Here is a 12,443-nt window from a genome sequence, read left to right on the forward strand (position 1 = left end):
ACAATATGCACTGATAGTAAAAGAAGAATCCAACGTGAACAATACCTGACAGTTATTTTGCCGCAGAATAACGCACTGACCACTAATTTAAACTTTTCATTCACAAAATCTGTGCTCAGGTCCAAGATACAGTGTACATGTGTGCACAACATTGCATCGAAGTCGAAGATGAATAATATCAATTCCAGATAAGAACAAACTGGAAGCTGTGAAATGTGGTGTAAGTGAAAAATGTTAAAAATTAAGTATACTGGTAAAGTGCCACAAACAGAAGAACGAGAAACTGTAGGTAATGATAGAATAGATTATTTGGACGTTTTAGTCGACACGAAGGAATGAACTTGCGTTTGAAGGAGCTGTAGAGAAGGAGAGTGGTAGAAGCAGCCCAAAACTAGAGTAAACGAACCATATTACAGAGGATGGTGGGTGTGCAAGTTAGGTATAGATGTCAGAGTGCGTAATTCTATAATGATGGCATGAAAAAATGTTGCGGTCAACCAAAATAGCACAGATCAGATGAATTGATGCCACGGCTTTGCCCCAGTGCTACCACCGGTTCGCGTCAGCTTATTGAACTTAAGCTCTTTCGGGCTTGGCTAAAACTTGGGTGGGTGACCGTCGGCGTCTGCCGAGCGCTGTTGGCAAACGGAGTGTACTCAGCCGTTGTGAGACCAACTGAGGAGCTGCTTGACTGATAACAAGCGGCTCTGGTCACGAGTACTCGCAACAGCCAGGAGAATGGGGTGCTGACCATATACTACATCATATCCGCATCCAGTGACGCCTGTCTGACGAGGATCACACGGCCGTTGGTCGGCGCCGTTAGGCCTTGAGAGGCCTGTTCGGTTGCAGTTTAGTTTATGTAAACTTATGAAGTGGTCAGCAGAAGAATATGCTTACACAATATAATACAGCTTGAATTACCTACTAATCAACCATGTGGGGAAAAAGATGTTAATGAATCGTACAAAATTTTTTTCTTGTAACAACTATTGTGTGTCAGGATTGTTTTCATAAAAAGTACAAGAAAAAGTTTTAGACAAATTTGTGACTTTTAGTGTACTACATCTATGAGTAGTACACCAGAGGCGCTAAACACAAAAAAGAAAAAAACTATTACAATAATGTTAACAAAATGACTATTTCAGGTCTTCTGTTAAGCAGGTATCGTCATCATTGTAGTCCTCATGCGCAGTGTCTGCACAGTCGAGCGTATGCGACGACACACAGTCCACTGACTCATCTTGCAGAAACGCTAATATTTAATCTACCACTTGTTTCTCACTCTGCGAAATTCCTTGATTTCCTCTGTGACGAAATGTCAGCTTTACATTTTTGTTGTAGATAAAATGCAATGATTGCTTTCTTTATTGTTGCCATTGCTTTGTTTTCTATCAACACTGCTAACGCTGTAGCAATGTTGTGAGTTATTCGTCGATTAAGAAATTCAATTACGCTCCGTAGCCTCATGCTCTGCTCACCATTGGAAACCTCCAGTTCCGCGCCCCGTTGCCATTTTAAGCCAATGTTGCGGTTGCATGGTAAATATCGTGTGGGCCGTCGAATGTCGTAAACGTCGTTGGCCTTTTGCGACCTCACAGTCGAAGAGTTCCTTGGCAAGAAGAAATTGAGTGAATTTTTGTTAAATGTAGTCATAACACTAAAACACAATTTTGTATTTTCATCTTATACAGGTGATACCTAGGAAATAACGTTTTTTTGGTTGATTCTATGTCGTCTATTCTATTTTCTTACTAACATTTTAAACGCCTGTATTAACTTGATGTATGACCTTTGTTGACTTTGTTATCGGATTTCTACTTCTCTTTCAGTGAATCTCTAATTGTGTTCCTTCCTAAAAATAAAGAAACACAAATGTCTGAAGAGAAAAATAGTTGTATTCCACGATGTTCAGGGTCAACACGATGTTCATCCTCCAACTCATTTACTATTCTTTTGTCTATTGTTGTGAGGTAAAATGTAGCAGTGACAATAATAATTACAGGCCCTCTTTGATGTATGTTACATTAAATATAATGACAACATTAGCGGAGTCCCCAAAATTTTAACAAAAATATATGTAAGGGGGTGCACTCAGCCCTGCTGAGGCCAATTGATTAGTAGCGGCTCCGGTCACAGAAACTGACAAAGGCTGAGAGACCAGTGTGCTGACTACATTCCCCTGCATATCCACATCCTTTGACACCTACCTACATAGAATGATACGAAGGTCGGTCTGTAATGTTGGGCCCTCTGAGGCCGGTTCTGACTGCGTCTAGCATTTCAAATGCAACTATTTGTTCCCATCATGTAGGACAACTGATACCAAGATAGCCTGATCAAAGTAAATCTCACAAAACTGAAAGTTAGTACTTTCTTTCGCCTACTCTCAGATACTTTTTTTATCCTACGATTTTCACATTTTCATAGATACTTTTGATGAATATTATTTATAAACTCACATACGAAATGCACACATATTACAAAAATGGATGTATGTGCATATGTATATACCTACAGGGTGACAATTATTGAACTAAATGAAAGGAAAACCTAAAGTAGTCACAAACTACAGAGAGCACACACTTTACTCAACACGTAAAAGTCACTACAGATATTCATATTTAGGATATGACATGTTCGATATACCTGGCATCATTGGTGATGATACGGCGCAGACGAATAGCGAAATTCCGCATGATCCGCTGAAGTGTCGGAACATCTATGCTGAATGGCTGTTTTCAGCTCAACAATGGTTTCGGGGTTATTGCTGCCTTTAATATAGCCCCAAAAAAAGGAGTCGCTTGTGTTCAGATCCGGAGACTATGGCGGCCAATTGACGCCCACGCCAGTGGTTTCAGGGTACCTCAGAGCCAGAATGCGGTCTCCAAAGTACTCTTCTGGGACATCAAGCACTCTCCTATTTCAGCGGCCGGAGTGGCCGTGCGGTTCAAGGCGCTGCAGTCTGGAGCCGAGCGACCGCTACGGTCGCAGGTTCGAATCCTGCCTCGGGCATGGATGTGTGTAATGTCCTTAGGCTAGTTAGGTTTAATTAGTTCTAAGTTCTAGGCGACTGATGACCTGAGAAGTTAAGTCGCATAGTGCTCAGAGCCATTTGAACTCTCCTATTTCGATGGGCTCGAGCTCCGTCTTGTATGAACCAAAAATGTTCAAATGTGTGTGAAATCTTATGGGACTTAACTGCTAAGGTCATCAGTCCCTAAGCTTACACACTACTGAACCTAAATTATCCTAAGGACAAACACACACACCCATGCCCGCCAGGACCATTGTATGAATCACATCTTGGCGAAATCAGTGTCACTGTGGATAATGGGGATGGAGTCTTCTTCCTAAACCGTAACGTAACGTTCAGTAGTCATCGTGCCATCAAGGAATATCGCACCGATTATTCGGTGACTGGACACTGCACACCATAGTCACCCTCTGAGGGTGAAGAGACTTCTCGTTCGGAAAGTGTGGATTTTCATTCTCTCCAAATGTGCCAAGTTTCCTTGACGAACCCATCCAAATGAAAGTGGGCTACGTCTTATTAATTCTCATCATGCTCTGCGTCCAACAGTGCAGTCTGAACGTCCTAGTAGAAAACTGTTCAGAAATTACGATGATTTTATTTCACATATCCTGTATGTTTGTACGTACATTCAACATGTCCTCCCAAACCATTTCTGTGATTTCAACCAAAATCTCTGTGAGGTAAGAACTACTCGCCTATCGAACAGATGGGGACGAAACTTAAGTGTACCTCAGGACAGCGCGAATACCCAGACTGTATTTAAGCAATATTTGAAAATAAGAGTAGTTAGTGACTTGCAACAAACTTCATATATAATTTCAATCTTTTACGAAACTTTTCCTCAGAGTCACCCCCAAAACAATGACGAGAGGAAAGAAATTTTTCCTATACTGCAAGCTGTAAAACTGGCACGTCATGCGTGTTGTTCAAATTTATTACTTCCTTGTTACTAACGTTATTCGCAACAAATTTCTGAGACAGTATCCAGAAACTCTGCTGAATGTACCTAGAAAATTATGTCATTGTATGAGACATAGTGTTGCGTTGTCAGAAGAGCCAACACCGTATTACTAGGGAAGGCCGAAATGCACGCGTTTTAGCTCACGCAGGCTGGCGTGAGGAGGGAAGAACTATACTGACGTGAGGTCTGGAACTTGAAAAGGAATTAGAATTCAGAAAGCGGACGTAATTACACTCCTGGAAATTGAAATAAGAACACCGTGAATTCATTGTCCCAGGAAGGGGAAACTTTATTCACACATTCCTGGGGTCAGATACATCAAACGATCACACTGACAGAACCACAGGCACATAGGCACAGGCAACAGAGCATGCACAATGTCCGCACTAGTACAGTGTATATCCACCTTTCGCAGCAATGCAGGCTGCTATTCTCCCATGGAGACGATCGTAGAGATGCTGGATGTAGTCCTGTGGAACGGCTTGCCATGCCATTTCCACCTGGCCCCTCACTTGGACCAGCGTTCGTGCTGGACGTGCAGACCGCGTGAGACGACGCTTCATCCAGTCCCAAACATGCTCAATGGTGGACAGATCCGGAGATCTTGCTGGCCAGGGTAGTTGACTTACACCTTCTAGAGCACGTTGGGTGGCACAGGATACATGCGGACGTGCATTGTCCTGTTGGAACAGCAAGTTCCCTTGCCGGTCTAGGAATGGTAGAACGATGGGTTCGATGACGGTTTGGATGTACCGTGCACTATTCAGTGTCCCCTCGACGATCACCAGTGGTGTACGGCCAGTGTAGGAGATCGCTCCCCACACCATGATGCCGGGTGTTGGCCCTGTGTGCCTCGGTCGTATGCAGTCCTGATTGTGGCGCTCACCTGCACGGCGCCAAACACGCATAAGACCATCATTGGCACCAAGGCTGAAGCGACTCTCATCGCTGAAGACGACACGTCTCCATTCGTCCCTCCATTCACGCCTGTCGCGACACCACTGGAGGCGGGCTGCACGATGTTGGGGCGTGAGCGGAAGACGGCCTAACGGCGTGCGGGACCGTAGCCCAGCTTCATGGAGACGGTTGCGAATGGTCCTCGCCGATACCCCAGGATCAACAGTGTCCCTAATTTGCTGGGAAGTGGCGATGTGGTCCCCTACGGCACTGCGTAGGATCCTACGGTCTTGGCGTGCATCCGTGCGTCGCTGCGGTCCGGTCCCAGGTCGACGGGCACGTGCACCTTCCGCCGACCACTGGCGACAACATCAATGTACTGTGGAGACCTCACGCCCCACGTGTTGAGCAATTCGGCGGTACGTCCACCCGGCCTCCCGCATGCCCACTATACGCCCTCGCTCAAAGTCCGTCAACTGCACATACGGTTCACGTCCACGCTGTCGCGGCATGCTACCAGTGTTAAAGACTGCGATGGAGCTCCGTATGCCACGGCAAACTGGCTGACACTGACGGCGGCGGTGCACATATGCTGCGCAGCTGGCGCCATTCGACGGCCAACACCGCGGTTCCTGGTGTGTCCGCTGTGCCGTGCGTGTGATCATTGCTTGTACAGCCATCTCGCAGTGTCCGGAGCAAGTATGGTGGGTCTGACACACCGGTGTCAATGTGTTCTTTTTTCCACTTCCAGGAGTTTAGTTTGATGCTTAACTTTAATCCATTAATGATGAACGTCGCTCTTGACGGTACATGATTCACAACATTATCTGTTCAGAATAGTAACTGAATATGGTGCCTTGCTAGGTCGTAGCAAATGACGTAACTGAAGGCTATGTTAAACTGTCGTCTCGGCAAATGAGAGCAAATGTAGACAGTGAACCATCGCTAGCAACGTCGGCTGTACAAGTTGGGCGAGTGCTAGGGAGTCTCTCTAGACTAGACCTGCCGTGTGGCGGCGCTCGGTCTGCAATCACTGATAGTGGCGACACGCGGATCTGATGTATACTAACGGACGGCGGCCGATTTAAAGGTTGCCACCCAGTAAGTGTGGTGTCTGGCGGTGACACCACACACAGTTTAGGAGATAATACATCAGAAACGTACAGATGAACTATGTGTACTTGTGCGTATGCAGGCACTCTCATACGTAAGAAACGTCCCCTAAACCCCCAGATCGATATCAGCCAAACTCGGTCCACCTGCAAATAAATATTGTGGGGGTAAAAACCAGCAACCTCCTATTGGCCAAGGTGGCATAACATGGAGAGAGGAGAAGGGCTAGAGGAGATGGAGAGACCGAAGTGGGGGGGGGGGGGGGGGGGGGGGGAGGAAATTCACTCTGAGATGAAGAGATTGGGACAGGAGAGGAATTAGTGGTAGGCCACATCAAACCAGTCAGTAGGCGCTCGAAAAAGAAAAAAGGGAGGAGGAGAAGATGGAGGGAGAGAGGGTGAGGGAGAAATGATCAGAAAGGAAGGAGGAGGAGACGGACAGAAAGACAGAGAGTAACATGTGAACTGAGAAAGGAAAGAGCAGTAGAGTAGCAGTGGGAGGGAGCAGGAAGAGATGAACATAGAGAGAGGGGAATGTGGGAGGAGGGTAGAGAGAAGGGGAGGGAAGAGATGGACGACAAGAGGGGCAGGAAGAGATGGACAGAGAGAGGAGGATGAGAGAGTTGTGGAGAGCAGATAGAGCAGGGAGAAGGAAATGATCTTAGAGAGGTGACAAGGAGTGGATAAACGAGAAAGGAATAGATGAACAGAGGGGGGAGGAGCAGATGAAGATGAAAGGAAAGAGGAGTAAATGGAGAGAGACAGGGAAGGGGGGGGGGAGAGATGAACAGTGAGGGAGAAGGAGGAGATGGAAAGAGGAAGGGGCGGAGAAAATACACAGGGAAATGGAAGAGGTGAGAAAGGAGAGTGGAAGGTGAGAAGAGGTATTAAGAAAGAAAGAGGAGGTGGACAGAGAGCGCAGGAAGAGGAGACGAACAGCGTGAGAGATGAGAAAAGATAGGGAGAGAGAGGGAGAGGAGGAAATTGACTGAGGAAGGGCAGAGGAGGGGATCAACGAAGAGAGGGAACAAAAGGAGACGCAAAGAGAAAGGAAAGAGGAGGAGGTGGGCAGAGAGAGGGAGGATGGAGAGATGGACAGAGAGACGGGTGAGTAGGAAATCGTTATAGAGAGGGAGGAGGAAGGGATGGATGACGAGAAAAGAGAGCAAGAGATACACATTATTTCTCAGCATAGTCACCAAGTCTGTGCTAACAACAGTCGGTCCGTACTATTAATCGTTGAATTCCACGACGATGGATATCCGCCCCTTACTCAAGGAGCCATTCGAGAACCACCATGTGAACGTCTTCACCGTCCAAAAATCTGCTTCTGTTTCGAACTAATTCCTCGATTACCTGGACATTGTTGGCTGTGGCTCCTGATTATCGTCAGCCACTTGTGTGCATCCTTGGTCAAATAGTTGGCAGTATTTCAATATGGCTGGTCCATTTACCGCCAAAATTTCACAGTGAATCTGTGCGTAATTTAGACGTTTTGCACACAAGATTCGCACTATCTCGAGTACTTTGACTTTACGGTACATTTAACTGCCACAACATGACGCACCTGTCGTCTGTACCGCAGCAGGACTCTGCCTGCAGCAAATTCGGAACATGATGTACTCTCTTCTGACAATGCCCCACCCTTGTTGCGCAATGGTCTTAGCGTGGCGCGACATGGGTAACTTACTTTCTGACGTCCCTGCGTATATGGTCCATTCTGTTATGTTTTTGTGCAGTTGCGAAAAACAGTTCGTTTTATATGAGAAACTAAGATATACTTTGCATCAGCGACGGCTTCAGATAACATCTAAAATTCTGATACCTCACTACTTTATTATTTCACTCAATAGAACGATGATTCTTTATAAAGATTCATTTCGTTTTCAGAATATTCTGTATCGTTACCAAACTATTATATGAGTCTATGTCTGTACTGGGTTACTCTAGTAATTAAATACCTGCAATTTTAATTTTGAGTTAATGCTTGTGGAGTTCTGCTTGTACAAATTGGTTGTGAATTGCTGTGCATTGCATTTCGCATTATAATATAAGTATATTTTAATGGTCAAAATGGTATAAACTGATTAACTTGTATTTTCATTCTTGTTTACTTTTGAATGGGCTAAGGACATCTAGAACAGGAATGCAGTACATTTTGTAAGGTAGAAAAACAAGTTTCCTTTCATCATGTTAGAAATAAGTCACTTTTTATGGCAGTGAAGGTTTCATAAAAACGCGTTTTCTTGTTTGATACTGGTAGCAACCTTATATTTCTTAATTTTATTTGTATCTCACCTTCAGAACAAAAGTATAGCGGCGTACTTAATAAGTGTGAAATAATTGCTAGTTAAATTATAAAATAAAAAAATTAAAAGGTATTCACAAGTACTCTGCAAAACTGTTAACGATATTGAAAATTACAAGCTGGTATTTATTTTTCTGTGGTCTGTACTGCCCGCTCTCAGATTATGAATTACTTTTTTATGAATTACTACATAAAATAATCTCCCTCACTTTTAAAGTTGCAAATGTTTGCGGTTATTTCAGTGTTTGTCCATGTTTTTACTGCTTAGTGCAATAGCTTTTATTGTCATTCGTTAGAATTTTAAATGAAGCCGAATACGTAAAATCAGAGAAACCACATACGTTTCTTATTGTATCATCTCGTGAAGAAGGTTTATTTTGGCAGTTAGTCTAAAGGTGTGAATAAATAATTCTATAAAATATCCAGCAATGACATATTCCACTGCAGCTAAACAAACAACCCAGCAATTAGTAACCCTTTATGAAACAAAAGGAAATTATAGTTGATCTTATCTACGATTAACTACAACTTACTATTTATAATTTACGTGCCTGAATGTTGGCATTATTTTAGTTACGTACGATACCTCATAGGGAGACTGGTGTAAGAGCCGTGACGTATTCACTGTAGAGTCGCTCATTGCACTCTGGATTTCAAACATTCATATCAATACAGTACAATTTATTGGCCAAATGGATACCCCTAAACATAATAATCCGTCAAGATATGAATAACAAACGCACAGTGTTACCGTGGGTATGTTACGATCTTCTATTAAACGTGCCTGGCCAGCCCAAAAACGGACCATGTGGAACTGAACTATTAGTATTCACGTTCCAGATACATGCTGAGAAGTGAATAAATTGTTGGTATTTGACTTGCCTAAGGAGAGTAACATACTTTATGAAACCTGTAACTCAGTAGGCGTATAGTTAGAAATAAGCTAGTGACTCGGCAAGGCTTCGCACGGATAACATTAAATACCTGCTGTCAAACGATTTGCCTGCCTTAGAGTAATTTGTTTTCGGCTACTGAATTGTGCTCCAAAAGTATATTCTCAGAAATTTGTTCCTCACGGTTTCTTTTAATTGGAAGATTTGATTCTTTTGACCGATGATACCTTGAGGTATCTTCATACAATTCTCTTCGCACAAAGGAATATTTGACATCCGTTTGGCACTTAAATAAATCAGCTTCAATGATGTGGGACACGAGTGTTCTCAATGTAGCAAAATGAGCAACAGGAGGGTATGTCAAATCATTACCCTTTCTCTGAGCACAGCATTTGACTACAAGCTTTGCCTTGTATCTCTCAATACCTCTATCTTTATTTCGCTTAAGTTTGACTATACTTTTGCTATCAGTTAGTTTCTTCTTTTGGCAGCAGTCAGTCAGCGACCATATCCAATTAAGTCAAATTTATTTCTTAGTTCATTGCTTTCCTCCATTCATGTTCATCATATCTCCGTTGTATCACTTCATCCAAAGTAGTCCTATTTATACATTCAGGAACGCCATTCTCCTACGGTGTATATCGCATTGTAAAATCAAGCTGAATTCCCAGGTCTTCACGGAAGGTTTTCAGCTCGTTCGATATATAATCTCACCCACTGTCAAAATCAAGACGACTTATTTTCAAATTAAAATGAATTTCAGACATTTTTTCTAAACTTTTCACACTTCTGCCTTTGCTTCTAGAAAATATGCACAACCAAAATGAGTAAAGTCATCAATAAATGTTAAAACATATGTTTTATTGTAATATGAGTTTGGAGTAATTGGTCCAGTAAGATCACTATGAATAAGTTCTAGTGGCTAGTGGTCTGGCTGTGTTTTGGGGAAGTGACGTCTCTTTCCGTTCAATACATGTAGGTCAAAAATCATTGTATTGTAGGCATTGTATCTTAACCGGGGACCTAGAAACGACGGAGAGGCTCCGTCCCCGCCGCAGCCGCAGTATTCCACAACCCTACGACGACTACCGCAGTCCACTTCACCCCTCCGCCGCCCCACACTGAACATAGGGTTATAGTACGGTTCGGCCCCCGGTGGAACCCCCAGAGAACGCCTCACACCAGACGAGTGTAACCCCTATGTTTGAGTGGTAAAGTAATGGTGGTGTACGCCTATGTGGAGAAAATGTTTGCGCAGCAATCGCCGACATAGCGTAACTGAGGCGGAATAAGGGGAACCAGCCCTATTTCACTGAGGCAGATGGAAAACCGCCTAAAAACCATCCACAAACTGGCCGGTTCACCGGAACTCGACACAAATACGTCGGGCGGATTCGTGCCGGAGACCAGGCGCTCCTTCCCTCCCGGAAAGCCGTGCGTTAGACCGCACGGCCAACCGGGCGGGCGGACAAAAATTATAATCTGGTTTGTAACATTTGAAGTTCATTTCGTCAACTTTCACCTGCACCTTACGAGTATTACTGTAACCAACATGAGCTAACCTTCCGTGCCATAATTGAATCGTCTTTGTTAGTGAAGCAACACGACACTACATTCTCGTATAAAATTTAGTGTGTACAAGTCTCACTTACACCTATATGCAATGGGAACAGTCACATTGTTTTTTTGAGTAACACCTTTCCAGTTCTCAAAAAGTAATGGGAAACCTGTTGATTCTATTTTACGTACTCACACAAGGTTATAGCTGAGAGATGGAACTGACAAAATTTCTCTAAGCAAAATTGGAATTTTCTTCGCATTTACACAAATCATAATGTGAATTTTAACAATACACCTATCATATAGAAATGCTCCACACTTTGCAACGTTGATTTTAATTGCCTTTGTCAAAGTTTTCACATTTCTCGGTTGGGTTACTATTTATTAAACGCTCTATATTTCCAGAATACAAATGCCTTTTAATTTCAGTTATCGTCTGGAAAGTTTCATAACTAGTTGAAGGGAAGCAGTAATCACTCTATTTTCCATCTTGATGATCAAAGGCTGCTCCTGCAAAGTTTTGTTTCGATTTTTGTGCTTGAATTTTCTTTGGTTTCCGACACTCCGACATTTTGTATCCTTTCAACCCAGTCTTATAACACCGAAAAATGAAACGATTACTATCTCTGCTATCGAAATGCATATTGTCATCAGGGTTATCAAGCTTTAATTTCTGCCATGGCCGCGACAAAGAACCATCGTTGCCTTAACGCTGTCTTGGCACATCTTTCTTCTACGTCACTTCGTCCTAAAGTCAGTTGTTCTTGACATCTACAGTTAACGTATCTGGTGACAGGGTTTCTACATCTATGACTAGGTTATCATAATCCTGCGCATTTGTCAACAAGTGGCAAGCAATGTCAGTTTCTTCTAATCTTGCTCCAGCTGGTCGTAACTCTTGAATTAATTCATCGAATGGCACATGATGTCTAGTAAGAAAGTTATTTTGAATCAAATTTCATCATTAGCAAAGCCTTCCGAATCAACCGACTTGCCATACCTCTTCGCTCGAAAATACTGCACAGCGACACCGCAGATCAACCGCAGAGACGGCAACTTTGTACCTGGCATGTTTCAGATGATTATTCACAATTCTTTGTACGATTTATGATTTACATTTGTCGTTGCGTTTCTTCAAAGATGCTAATTGCGCGTCTTCCTTTGCGCGTTCTCCTGCCGTATCTTTCTCTTCATGTACGACCACATCAGAATATTTCATTCTAATAAACCTCAGAAGGTCCGCCACATTTAATAGTACCTTAATTCGAAATTTCCATTTACTGAAAATTAGTTCCATCGAAAAGCGGAATTTCTTATCTCGCTGCCAAATCGCGCTCCTTGTATTATACAAGCAACTTATATGCCATATAAACCAGCACAGCTCTGGGCCCAGAAGCTGATAAATTTAGAGGGCCGTTTTCTTGTAATAAAGCTTTATTTGTTGAACTGAAGATAACTTTTTATTTACTTCTCAATCGGCAAAAGAAACTATAGCACTCGACAACAACATACCAACAGAATAAAAGATAATAGCACAGACTTACCATCAAAACGAAACATGTTGAAAAAAGAAAATCATCTCTTGAGAGATGTGAATCACAATCTTCAACAATTAACATTTCCTATTTATCCACTGCAGCAAGTGATGTGTCATCCTATCTGAAACAAATAATGA

This window comes from Schistocerca americana, chromosome 1 (genome assembly GCF_021461395.2).
Source record: "Schistocerca americana isolate TAMUIC-IGC-003095 chromosome 1, iqSchAmer2.1, whole genome shotgun sequence".
Lineage (NCBI taxonomy): Eukaryota > Metazoa > Arthropoda > Insecta > Orthoptera > Acrididae > Schistocerca > Schistocerca americana.